This window comes from Lithobates pipiens, unplaced genomic scaffold (assembly GCF_037356315.1).
Source record: "Lithobates pipiens isolate NorthernLeopardFrog02 unplaced genomic scaffold, aLitPip1_a1.2 Scaffold_174, whole genome shotgun sequence".
Classification (NCBI taxonomy): Eukaryota; Metazoa; Chordata; class Amphibia; order Anura; family Ranidae; genus Lithobates; species Lithobates pipiens.
This window is the reverse complement of record NW_027507756.1, coordinates 136,279-150,785: the sequence shown is the minus strand read 5'-3', so window position 1 is coordinate 150,785 and position 14,507 is coordinate 136,279. Positions and strand designations below refer to the sequence as shown.

At 42.7% G+C, this 14,507-nt stretch overlaps 1 protein-coding gene and 1 long non-coding RNA gene across 2 annotated transcripts in view; both read left to right on the top strand.

Moving 5' to 3' along the window:
- The window catches only part of LOC143986639 (uncharacterized), a 166,591-nt gene that overhangs the window by 30,704 nt on the left and 121,380 nt on the right, over positions 1-14,507 (top strand). The window lies entirely within an intron of this gene.
- LOC143986637 (uncharacterized) lies at positions 1,178-8,048 on the top strand. Its single transcript, XR_013276561.1, has 2 exons — positions 1,178-1,775; positions 5,655-8,048. It is a non-coding gene; the product is annotated as an uncharacterized LOC143986637 (long non-coding RNA).

Below are 14,507 nucleotides of genomic sequence, written 5' to 3'. Positions count from 1 at the left end.
GAAGCCCTGATTGGCTGAAGAAATGAAAGCTTTGCCCATTCAGGGCACAGAGCACTGGCAGAGCCATGATTGGGCAATGTCATGATGACTCATGATATCCAATCATGGCTCATTGCACTTAGTTCCGCCCCACACTATAAAGTATTCTTTCAATAGCGGCTATTTGTAGTATGATATAAGCGTGGAGAGAGATAGAACAGGGCTCTGTTCAGAGCTACTAGACAGTTAGTGTGCTATTGTGATTCTATTGTCAGTGTAGAGCATCCGTGTGAATCTAGTGATAGTTCAGTGCGAGGGTAGTGTGACCACCATTCATCTTTATATTAGTGTGAATCTAGGGACAGTTCAGGCAGTGTGAGTGACCGTTTAACACAGTATATTTCATTGCGTTACTGGAAGTTTAACGCTGTATATTTCAGTGTGTTACATGCCGTTTAACACAGTATATTTCAGCGCATTACTGCAAGTTTAACACTGTATGTTTCAGTGCGTTACTGCAAGTTTAACACAGTATATTTCAGCGCATTACTGCAAGTTTAACACTGTATGTTTCAGTGCGTTACTGCAAGTTTAACACAGTATATTTCAGCGCATTACTGCAAGTTTAACACTGTATGTTTCAGTATGTTACCTTCCGTTTAATGCAGTATATTTCAGTGCATTAGTGCACGTTTAACCGCCTCAATACAGGGCACTTACACCCCCTTCCTGCCCAGACCAATTTTCAGCTTTCAGCGCTCTCACAGTTTGAATGACAATTAATCAGTCATGCAACACTGTACCAATTTGAAACTTGCGTCCTTTTTTTTTCACACAAACTCTTTTGGTGGTATTTAATCACTAGTGGGTTTTTTATTTTTTGTGCCATAAATAAAAAAAAGACCGTAAATTTTGTGAAAAAAATTGCTTTTTTCTTTGTTTTTGTCATAAAATTTTTCTAATTGGTAATTTTTCTTCATAAATTTTGGACAAAATTTATATTGCTACATATCTTTGGTAAAAATACCCAAATTAGCGTATATTATTTTGTCTTTGTGAAAGAGTGTATAGAGTCTACAAATTACGGTGTCAATCACTGAAAATTGATTACACCTGATCAGGCATCAGTACATCAGGTGTATCTCATTTCTTGAGACACTAAGTCAGAAAAATACAAATACCCCCTATAAGGTATAGGGGTACCTTTTATTTATGCTTTACTTTTATTTTATGAGTAACAAAGCCTGGGCTATGTGTACGTAACAAACTACTGATAACGTGATAATTAGTAGCGTGACAAAAAAAAGATATTACTCAAGTCTGACCAGAAGGTCTGTCTCAAGTTTCTATACAAGCATCAATTGTCTGTTCCAACTTGTGACACCAACCGCATGGTGAGGTAATGCTGGTTGAGAATGGTTTTGCTGAACTCTTGACATATTTGGGGTCAGTCAGCAGACACTGATGTGCAAGCGTAACGAGCTAGGACAAAATTACTAACCTTTGGTCTATATTTCTTAACAAGGACTATTGTTTGAGGAAGTATAATGCTGACGTATGTTTATGTGTAATGACTTCTACGGGGCAGGGTCTTTTTCTTGTACTGTATAAAAGGCTATGTGTGAGTTAATAAATTTTGCAGTCATTATTCACGTACAATCGTGTATGTGTGGTGTCTGTCCACCGGTGATCGGGACCTCCGCTCCTCCATCCTAGCCTAGGCTACCAGGGGTTACTTACAGAAGACGAGCAACCTAACAGTTTTGGTACCAGAAAGTGGGGTCATCTTGCGGCAGGTAAGTCACTTTACTCCTTTTTGCCTAAAAGGTGAATGGTGTGAATACTTACTCTGTCCAGATGGTCGCCATGAACTTAGTTTCATTTAAAAGAAATAACTGTGCCTTCGCGACGGACTAGGTTGGTCCCTCGGGAGGTTAAAAGGGCTCGCAAGGAATTTATAGGTTTAGGAGAGTCCGACTAGGTTGGTCTGACTTAAAACTATTGGTAATAGTATTTTTAACACGGGAAGTAGTAGATTACGCCCGTGACAAAGGGATTGGTGGAGTGGACGCCCATTTGAAAAATTTTTTTTTTTAAAAGTGCACTATAAATTGATAAATGTATTGCAATACGGTTATTTCATGTCTTAAAGTATATTAAGAATATGTCTGTTTCTCTCTAGGTACGTGTGTAAGTATATAGAGTATAAGTTTTAATATAGAGTATAAGGAAAAATAATTGTTGTTGTTTAAATGAGTGCAGAGTATGAGGAGCCCTCTTGTAGTGACATAGCATCCGCCTGCCCCCATTGCACGTTAGGTCTACTCTTCCTAAGAATAGATGACAAGTGGATTTTACTGACCACCAGACCAGGGGGGTTCTCTTGCAGACTTGGTGTAAGAGGGGTATATCCCGCCACCAGGAAAGATTTACCCTTCATCGTATATTAAGGGTAAATCTTCATAGTTTTATATAAGTCCATCTGCCCCAAAAAAGATCAGGGATCCTACTCCCAGACCAGAGACCGGATTGTTGGACAAACCAGGTGTTATCACCTGTGTCCTGCCACTAGACACACACTGCCCAGACTACTAGATGGGGAATTCTGCAGCAACCCAAGCCATGGCCACCACATCACCCTATGAATTTGTCAGTAATATGATCCCTGGCCCCCAGGTAGAACCATTTTGGACACAAGTCCGGGAAAGGTGTCACCAATTGGGAATCCATGACCCAGGACCCCAAGGTCCTTGTTCAGAGGAAGACTGGCAAGAAGTCAGTAAAATTTGTCAGGTACATAAGCATTCTTATCCTCCCTGCAAAGGGGCTGACCCACAATACATGAAGGATTGTTTCTGTGCATGGAACAAATGCCTTGGAAAATATAGGCAATTGTGGACAGCAAGGACATTGGAAATCCCAGTGCCCTTATAGGACTGGACAGATTAGAGCAAGAGGCAGAGGCAGGGGATTTAACCCCCAGACCCGCCCACAGTATCCCCGTTATCTGCCATACCAGAACCCTCGTCAACCACTACCCCAATATCCTACACAGCCACAAATAATGCACCGAGGGAAACTCTGTTGGTATTAATGGGACACCTGTCACCCATCCCATCACTCCACCACTGACTGTAGCCACTCCAGAAGGACAGAAATTATGTACCCAAACTTTTGCCGTCTTGTCCTCATGCCCTGTGCCCCTTATGGGACGGGACCTCTTGGCACAACTGTGTATTACCATTAAGTTTAATAGAGAAGGTTCCCTTACCGCTAGTTCACCATTATGTGACTTACATGGCCCTAAGCGACATGCACACAGAGGCTTCTTTATGCTACTCCCCGCCTCTCTCGAAACACATGCTATCTGGGCAGAAAATAAAGGGAGCGTGGGATTTGTTAACTGCACACCCTACTCCCCCCAAATGCGTCCAGACGCAGAAGCTCAATATCACAAACAATACCCCCTGCCCCCTGAAAAGACCCAAGGCATTGCCCCCCAGATCAATGACTACATATCTAAAGGTATCCTGAAACCAATCATCAGTCCCTGGAACACGCCCATTTACCCCGTAAAAAAGGCCAGTGGGGAGTGGAGACTTGTACAAGACCTAAGGGCAGTTAAACAAACAAGTGATTCCCCTCCCACCCCTAGTCTCAGACATCACTTTTATTTTCTCATGCATACCGGCAGACTCTCTATGCTACACAGTAATTGATTTAGCGAATGCTTTCTTTAGCATTCCCATTGCAGAGGAAGCCCAACCTATGTTTGCTTTCTCCTGGGCCGGGGGCCAACTAACCTGGCAAGGGTATGTAGACAGTCCAGCCGCCTTCTCAATGGTGCTCAATGAGACTGTCAAGTCTTGGACATCTGAGCGAGGGTCGGTACTAATACAGTATGTGGACGACCTGCTCCTGTGCAGTCGAACTGCTGAAGATTGTGCGGTCGATTCAACATCACTGTTACAACACCTAGCTCACGCCGGGCATCTAGCCTCAAGGAAGAAAATACAATGGTGCCAGCCACAGGTAGAATACCTAGGGTGCATTCTAAAGGAAGGGACAAGGCTAGTGTCCCCCAAACGTGCCGCAGCCCTTCGAGCTCTCAGTCCCCCAAAAGACAAAGCCGCCCTACTCTCGTTCTTGGGTGCAATGGTATATTGCCGCCAATGGATTCCTGACTGTTCTCATTATGATAGTATCCTAAGAGAGGCTACTGGCTCGACAGCCCCTAAATTAATAGATTGGACTGAAGACAGACTACAAGCTTTTCAAGCTCTATTAAACAGTCTGTCATGTGCACCCGCCCTGGGATTGGTAGACTATGGTAAAGCTTTTCAGCTGTACTGTGTAGTTTCAGGGAAATCTTTTGCCGCGGTTCTCACACAACAACATGGAACAGGATACCGCCCGGTTTCTTACCTATCCAAGAAACTCCCTGTCCAGGTTCAAGGCATGCCGTCATGTCTCCAGAATTTAGCAGCCTGTGCTATGGCAGTACAGGACGCTAACAAAATGATCTTGGGCCACCCAATGACACTTTTCACCACCCATTCTGTCACCCACCTCATACAGAACATGAACACCCAACACATGACCTCACAAAGGCTCAGCGGTTATGAGATTACCCTTATGAACACTGACAATCTATCTCTTAAATATGTTCCCGTTAGCAACCCTGCTGTCCGCCTCCTGCACTCCATGCTGCGTCTACCACAAGACCCAGACCAGCTTCATGACTGTGTGGAAAAAGTGGAATCCATCACGGATACACCTATTATAGATGCGGAAGATGTTTTCGTTGACGGTAGTTGCTCCCGCCCCTCTGATTCCACTTTCCTAACAGGTTATGCGATAGTCCAATTACCAGACAAGGTGCTAGAAGCCAAGCCGCTACCTCCCTCTTCAGCCCAAGTAGCAGAATTGGAAGCTCTCACCAGAGCCTGCATTCTATTCACTGATAAAAAGGTGAACATTTACACTGACAGTAGATATGCTTTCGGATTGGTGCATGACTTTGGTGTGATATGGGCTAATAGAGGTTTCAAAACCGCAGACAATAGACTAATTGCCAATTCAACACATATTATGGCTCTTCTCCAGGCCATCCTTCTCCCAAAGGAAGTGGCTATTATCAAGGTAAAAGCCCATTCCTCGGATAACAGTAAAATATCCAAGGGTAACGCCCTAGCCGATAGGACTGCAAAGCAGGCTGCCGCCTCCTCCCCTAACCCCCCTGCCCCCACAACAGTTTTCTTTAAAGAGCATTTCACTTCATCTAACTTCAAAACAATTGTAGCACAAATACAAACAATGGCCACAGACCAGGACGTTCGTTTCTGGGTCGCTGCAGGATTGACCAAAGACCCCGAGGGTCTTTGGACAAAAGAGGGGAAGGTACTGGGAATACCTGAAGCAAGTTGCATTCTCATACTCTCATACCTCCATGGCCCAGGACACATAGGAGCTGCCCCTTTAACCAACCTGTATAATAAATCTTTTTGTACAAATAATTTGAATAAACAAATCCAACTTCTGACTATTACCCCCATTAGACCCTAACTCTGACATTAACATTTATTCCCAACAGGAAGTGTACGTGAAAAATCTGGTAAGTATGCTCCACAAAATAAATGAACAAGTTTCTGTCACCTTTTTCCCTCTTCCCACAGAACCAACGCATCCCTTCATCCCTGGGGATAAAGTGCTGATCAAACAATTAGCACAAAGAAAGAGTATCGGACCGGCTTTCTCAGGACCATGGAAGGTGGAAAAGGTATCCAGGACCGCAGTGTTAACAGACCTAGGAAACACCTGGATCCACGCCAGCCGTCTTAAAAAGTGTCCCCAGCTTCCCTCGACTCCAGAGCCCCTGGCAGTGACAGAGAGCAGCAACTCCCAAGAACAAGATCTACAAGAAGTTCAGAGAGGCATAGAACAAATTTCCCTGGAAGATCCCACACCCCCTCAAAAGGACAAAACAGAGCCAACAATTGCCGGGATGAGAAACGAAGAAGAAGAACAGAACTCTTAGATAACAAATAATCAGAACTTTAAAAAAAACAAAGATGCTTTCTCCATCAGTGTCAGGGAAGGCCTTGTGCCTCTTATGCTGTATTACCCTAGTAGTGTTTTTACCAACCTGGTTGATAGCTAATTGTATATACCACCCAGAAGATTTGGGACCATTAAAAGGGATTTGTGGGACTCCCTCCCCCAAGACAAATAAAACACCCGCTGTTAGACACAAAAGAAGTGAACCTCCCCAAGAGTTCACTGATAAAATGTTGTTATTAAAATTTAAATACAGTTATGCCCAAAAATCAGGTTTTGATAAATGCTGGATATGTAGTAAGCTTCACCCTAGTACTGCTAGGATTCCTTTGATGGCCATACCTTTTAAATTTCACCCTTCTCCTTAAAGGCACACCCCCAATAGTTCTTACCGATGTTACAAGAAAAGCTTCTAACAAAACCCTCACTTTTCAGATCATAGGTAGAAGCCATTATCCAGATTGGTGTTTTAGGTTGGGAAATACTACCAAGGGAGCCGAAATTTGTAAGCAATCAAAGCTTAATATTTCAATGACAGCATTAAACGAGACCTTTTATAGAACTCAAGACACCACCTTAAACACCACATTATACCAATTCTTAAATACCAGCACCACTTCCCCTATGGCTCAACTCTTATCAACTCTTACATTTTCTGGCTATTCCGACAAATTGTATAAAGTGTTCCTCAAGCGCCCCATAGCCTTGGGGAATAATACTTATATCTGTTGTGGGAAGCTTTGTCACCCTTGGATCCCCACAAAACCCCAGGGATGGTGTTATCTCGCAGCACTAGCCCCCATTATGGGTGTGTTGGGGGATAAAGAAGGGAGTCACCTTCTTGAAGCCAGTGTTCATCCCAGATATCCCCTTAAACATCGTAATAAGAGAAAGATATTCCTAGAAAAAGATATGGCATGGGCCTGGTTCCCATCCTGGACAGGATGGGGAATAGATTTAATGAAGAGACTGAATAATTATACTGGAATTATTGATGAGATCTTGGAAAAGAATTCCGACGATATCACTAAATTAAACATAGAAACTAGGGCAATAAGGAAACAGCTAGAACTACATGAACTGGCCATAGAAAGTATGAGTGCAGCACTCACAGGGCTTTGTGAAATTACGGAAGAATATGAGTGCTGTACCTGGATTCATAATACTAGCATTGAAATACCTGATTACTATAATATAATTGCACAACACAGAAAAGAAGTAAATAAACTCCAAGACGAGGCTAGGAATATTGCAATAACATGGGACCCTCTAGCCAATTTTAGTCTTGGAAATATAACCTCTTGGTTAAAAAACACAGCCATGACTATTGTGATCATATTGTTTTTTATTTTATTTTTATACGCTTGCTATAGAATTGTAGGATGTCTTTGTTCTGCTAAGGGAACTGTATCAAATCAGGAGACCCTAAAGTTAACCGCCATTCCCAATAGTTCAAATATTTGGTATGAGAATCAGGAACATGAACCTTGATTAGGTTTTGACCATTCTGTATAGTACAGAATGGCCAAAGGGAGGATTATAAGGTATAGGGGTACCTTTTATTTATGCTTTACTTTTATTTTATGAGTAACAAAGCCTGGGCTATGTGTACGTAACAAACTACTGATAACGTGATAATTAGTAGCGTGACAAAAAAAAGATATTACTCAAGTCTGACCAGAAGGTCTGTCTCAAGTTTCTATACAAGCATCAATTGTCTGTTCCAACTTGTGACACCAACCGCATGGTGAGGTAATGCTGGTTGAGAATGGTTTTGCTGAACTCTTGACATATTTGGGGTCAGTCAGCAGACACTGATGTGCAAGCGTAACGAGCTAGGACAAAATTACTAACCTTTGGTCTATATTTCTTAACAAGGACTATTGTTTGAGGAAGTATAATGCTGACGTATGTTTATGTGTAATGACTTCTACGGGGCAGGGTCTTTTTCTTGTACTGTATAAAAGGCTATGTGTGAGTTAATAAATTTCGCAGTCATTATTCACGTACAATCGTGTATGTGTGGTGTCTGTCCACCGGTGATCGGGACCTCCGCTCCTCCATCCTAGCCTAGGCTACCAGGGGTTACTTACAGAAGACGAGCAACCTAACACCCCCTAAATGACCCTTTTTACAAAGTAGACATTCCAAGGTATTAAGTAAGTAGAATGCTGAGTTTTTTTAAGTTGTCATTTTTTCCTACAATTCTTTGCAAAATGAAGATTAGGTCAGGTTATTTCTCACACACAGCATATGCATACAACAAATTATACCCCAAAATACAATCTGCTACACTTCCCGAGTATGGCGATACCACATGTGTGAGACTTTTACACAGCCTGGCCACATACAAAGGCCCAACATTGAAGTGGCACCTTCAGGCGTTCTACGAACATAAATTACACATCTCATTTTTTTTGGAAAGGGGGAAAATTGAAGAAGGGGGACTGGAGGGTAACCAACCCCCGGGACTTTTACAACGGCACCAAATATGTTTGAACAATGGGTAAAATCAATAGAGTTTTATTTTGTGTACAAAAAAACATTCTTCAAACACAGAAGACAGTTTCATCTGTTTACATACAGAGATAAAAAACGGGTATACAAAGATTGGTATATGAGCCTACAAGACTCCATAGATTACCACATTTATATACGATTTAAACTGCATTGTTTCTTTCCTACATGTTTCGCTCTTCTGAGCTTCCTCAGGACAATTGCAGCATACAGCAATCAATAGATAACTGAAATTATACAAAGAAATTTATTTAAAAAGTGCATATGCATAGATGGTTTTGTACATACAGCATCTGTGGGGGGCATAAAAAATATATCCACCCCCACAAATTTACACAAGTCATATAAATCTAGTGGTGGGTTCATATGGGTCCAACAAATTAGTTGGAGAGGAATGAAAACAAACACCTTTCAGATAATCAAATACAGGGACATAATTTTCATATCGATATTAGATAGCAGATTAGTTCCCTAAGGGGGAGCAACCAACTCATTGAAATGAATGGCATCCCAAAGAGAAATGTAATTGTTGAAAACAAACAATGTATAAAAACATAATTCTCCTTCACGGAGATTACAGATAGAATTTTCGAGAAAAAAAAAAAAAAAATTTTTTTAAATGAAATAAAGCACACCAAAGAAAGCGAAGAAAACATCTTACCCTGTATGGCTACTGAATTTCAATGATAGTATATCGTTGTTTTCAAATGTTAAACGCATCAATCTTAACTCAAGCGAGGATAAATTGTCTACTCCTCCTTAGTCATTGAGAAGGCGGATCATGGCGAGAGCATCATTGGGGATCCCCCGTTTCCCCCCCCACATGAATCTGCAGAGGCACGAGAAATACATGTATGGTGTAATGCAGTATATCTAGGCCATTCAAATATAATTTTAAAATGGCATAGTCAATATTATAGACATACCTGGTAATACCCAGGCGATGACTAGTAGGGATGAGCCGAACACCCCCCTGTTCGGTTCGCACCAGAACCTGCGAACAGACCTAAACTTCGTGTGAACTTTAGAACCCTATTAAAGTCTATGGGACTCGAACGTTCACAATCTAAAGTGCTCATTTTAAAGGGTAATATGCAAGTTACTGTCCTAAAAAGTGTTTGGGGACCCGGGTCCTGCCCCAGGGGACATGGATCAATGCAAAAAAAAGTTTTAAAAACGGCTGTTTTTTCAGGAGCAGTGATTTTAATAATGATTAAAGTGAAACAATAAAAGTGTAATATTCCTTTAAATTTCGTAGCTGGGGGGTATCTATAGTATGCCTGTGAAGGGGCGCATGTTTCTGGTGCTTAGAACTGTCGCTGCACAAAGTGTCATTTGTGCAGGAAAAAAAGTCTTTTAAAATCACTTGCGGCTAAATTGTCGGGTCTCCGTAATACAGAGAACACTTAATGAGTGTTCTCTGTATTAGCCGACAATTCATTCATTCATTGATTAAAAAAAAAAAAAAAAAAGCGTGGGGGTTCCCCTAAATTCAATTACCAGGCCCTTCAGGTCTGACATGGATATTAAGGGGAACCCCGTGTCAAATTATAAAAAAAAATTGACGTGGGGGTCCCCCCAAATATCCATTCCAGACCCTTCAGGTCTGATATGGATATTAAGGGGAACCCCGCATCAAATTTAAAAAAAAATTGACGTGGGGGTCCCCCTAAAAATCCATATCAGACCCTTTATCCGAGCACGCAACCTGGCAGGCCGCAGGAAAAGAGGGGGGGACGAGAGAGCGGCCCCCCTCCCTCCTGAACCGTACCAGGCCACATACCCTCAACATTGGGAGGATGCTTTGGGGGTCTGTGACCCCTCAAAGCACCTTGTCCCCATGTTGATAAGGACAAGGGCCTCATCCTCACAACCCTGGCCGTTGGTTGTGAGGGTCTGCGGGCGGGGGGCTTATCAGAATCTGGAAGCCCCCTTTAACAAGGGGACCCCCAGATCCCGCCCCCCCCCTGTTTGAAATGGTAAGGGGGTACAAAAGTACCCCTACCATTTCACAAAGAAAGTGTCAAAATGGTTAAATAAGACAAACACACTTTTGAAAAATTCCTTTATTAAAAATGAAAAAAAAAAAAAAAAAGATTCCAGCGGTGCTAATCCACTCTTGCTATCCAGCGACGGATCTCTGGGGTCCAGCGATGGATGATCATATCCAGCGACGGGGGAATCTCTCAGTCCAGCGCTGTCCATACATCCGTCTTCTGTCTCCACTCCGGAGACACTGCAGAGAGCACAGCGCTGACGTTTCTTATAATCTTCCAGATTCTGATAAGCCCCCCGCCCGCAGACCCTCACAACCAACGGCCAGGGTTGTGAGGATGAGGCCCTTGTCCTTATCAACATGGGGACAAGGTGCTTTGAGGGGTCACAGACCCCCAAAGCATCCTCCCAATGTTGAGGGTATGTGGCCTGGTACGGTTCAGGAGGGAGGGGGGGCCGCTCTCTCGTCCCCCCCTCTTTTCCTGCGGCCTGCCAGGTTGCGTGCTCGGATAAAGGGTCTGATATGGATTTTTAGGGGGACCCCCACGTCAATTTTTAAAAAAAATTTGATGCGGGGTTCCCCTTAATATCCATATCAGACCTGAAGGGTCTGGTATGGATATTTGGGGGGACCCCCACGTCAATTTTTTTTTAATTTGACACGGGGTTCCCCTTAATATCCATGTCAGATCTGAAGGGCCTGGTAATTGAATTTAGGGGAACCCCCACGCTTTTTTTTTTTTTTAATCAATGAATGAATGAATTGTCGGCTAATACAGAGAACACTCATTGAGTGTTCTCTGTATTACGGAGACCCGACAATTTAGCCGCAAGTGATTTTAAAGGACTTTTTTTCCTGCACAAATGACACTTTGTGCAGCGACAGTTCTAAGCACCAGAAACATGCGCCCCTTCACAGGCATACTATAGATACCCCCCAGCTACGAAATTTAAAGGAATATTACACTTTTATTGTTTCACTTTAATCATTATTAAAATCACTGCTCCTGAAAAAACGGCCGTTTTTAAAACTTTTTTTTGCATTGATCCATGTCCCCTGGGGCAGGACCCAGGTCCCCAAACACTTTTTAGGACAGTAACCTGCATATTACCCTTTAAAATGAGCACTTTAGATTTCTCGCATAGACTTGTATAGGGTGTTCCGGCTTTTCGAATTTGCTGCGAACAGCCCAAATTGTTCACTGTTCGCTGAACAGGCGAACAGGCAATGTTCGAGTAGAACATGAGTTCGACTCGAACTCGAAGCTCATCCCTAATGACTAGACTAGAACCAGTTAGACGTGTCCGATATCAACAAATCCCATGTATTGTCAGAAGGAGATTAAACAGAATATATTTTTAATCCTGAAGAGTTGTTCTCTATGCCAATCTATAAAGCAAAGAAACCAAACACATATGAAGGGAAAAGCCAGATTCCCATCTATATTGTATATCCATCTCAAGTTATATGCACTGCATGGCTCTAGTCTGGACTATTCGGAACGTCCATCTAGTCCAATCCAAGCCATTTGTTTCTCACCTGTTCGATTGAGTAGTGGTAATGTAGTTTTAAAAGCCTGTAGGTGCTCCGTCTGTTTGGCGGCTCCACGTGTCTGTATCCAACGCCTGTTTGGATGACACTGCCGGGACCCGCGTTTTAAACTCGTGCTTCCAGCCCGGCGGCGTCTGACGTCACCGCAGGGCTGCGGGAACACCTATAGGGAGGGTCTCCTACGTGCGCATACAGTTCTCCACTGCGCATGCGCGAAGGCCGTGATTCACGTCCGTACAGCGCATCGGCCATTTTAGAATCTGGCCAAAGTTGGGACATTTGCCAGTACTTTCCGTCGATCCATATACTCTGACTTAGCCCGACATCTTAGTCAAAGGTGAGTGACCATGATGGTTAAGGTTATGCCCTGGTCTTCCTTTCAAACAGAATGAGGTGCAAATAGGCAGAGATAAAGATGGTCCGACATATATGTCAGTCACCATATATCCCTGGTTTCAATCGATGGTACAAAACAATTATTTGCAGCAAACAGGCAAAAACCGAAGGGGAACCTCACATTTAGAAACGGGGCGGGCTGATCAAACCCCTAACTAGTTGGAAAGGGTTATAGGTCAAAACCACCCCGGGGTGCCGTACAGACCCAAGGGGGCAGGGAATATCTGGAGAACCCCCTTAGACATGAAGCTCTCACCGCAATTCGCCAATCTGTTATATATCAATGATGATATATTTTCATTATTTGATACAATATATTTATTTGTTAGATATAATTCCATATTATATCTAACAAATAAATATATTGTATCAAATAATGAAAATATATCATCATTGATATATATATCTCCAGATATTCCCTGCCCCCTTGGGTCTGTACGGGCACCCCGGGGCAGTTTTGACCAATAACACTTTCCAACTAGTTAGGGGTTTGATCAGCCCACCCCGTTTCTAAATGTGAGGTTCCCCTTCGGTTTTTGCCTGTTTGCTGCAAATAATTGTTTTGTACCATCGATTGAAACCAGGGATATATGGTGACTGACATATATGTCGGACCATCTTTATCTCTGCCTATTTGCACCTCATTCTGTTTGAAAGGAAGACCAGGGCATAATGCCCTTAACCATCATGGTCACCCACCTTTGACTAAGATGTCGGGCTAAGTCAGAGTATATGGATCGACGGAAAGTACTGGCAAATGTCCCGACTTTGGCCAGATTCTAAAATGGCCGATGCGCTGTACGGACGTGAATCACGTCCTTCGCGCATGCGCAGTGGAGAACTGTATGCGCACGTAGGAGACCCTCCCTATAGGTGTTCCCGCAGCCCTGCGGTGACGTCAGACGCCGCCGGGCTGGAGGCACGAGTTTAAAACGTGGGTCCCGGCAGTGTCATCCAAACAGGCGTTGGATACAGACACGTGGAGCCGCCAAACAGACGGAGCACCTACAGGCTTTTAAAACTACATTACCACTACTCAATCGAACAGGTGAGAAACAAATGGCTTGGATTGGACTAGATGGACGTTCCGAATAGTCCAGACTAGAGCCATGCAGTGCATATAACTTGAGATGGATATACAATATAGATGGGAATCTGGCTTTTCCCTTCATATGTGTTTGGTTTCTTTGCTTTATAGATTGGCATAGAGAACAACTCTTCAGGATTAAAAATATATTCTGTTTAATCTCCTTCTGACAATACATGGGATTTGTTGATATCGGACACGTCTAACTGGTTCTAGTCTAGTCATCGCCTGGGTATTACCAGGTATGTCTATAATATTGACTATGCCATTTTAAAATTATATTTGAATGGCCTAGATATACTGCATTACACCATACATGTATTTCTCGTGCCTCTGCAGATTCATGTGGGGGGGGGGAAACGGGGGATCCCCAATGATGCTCTCGCCATGATCCGCCTTCTCAATGACTAAGGAGGAGTAGACAATTTATCCTCGCTTGAGTTAAGATTGATGCGTTTAACATTTGAAAACAACGATATACTATCATTGAAATTCAGTAGCCATACGGGGTAAGATGTTTTCTTCGCTTTCTTTGGTGTGCTTTATTTCATTAAAAATGTCTTTTTTTTTTTTTTTTTTTCTCGAAAATTCTATCTGTAATCTCCATGAAGGAGAATTATGTTTTTATACATTGTTTGTTTTCAACAATTACATTTCTCTTTGGGATGCCATTCATTTCAATGAGTTGGTTGCTCCCCCTTAGGGAACTAATCTGCTATCTAATATCGATATGAAAATTATGTCCTTGTATTTGATTATCTGAAAGGTGTTTGTTTTCATTCCTCTCCAACTAATTTGTTGGACCCGAATGAACCCACCACTAGATTTATATGACTTGTGTAAATTTGTGGGGGTGGATATATTTTTTATGCCCCCCACAGATGCTGTATGTACAAAACCATCTATGCATATGCACTTTTTAAA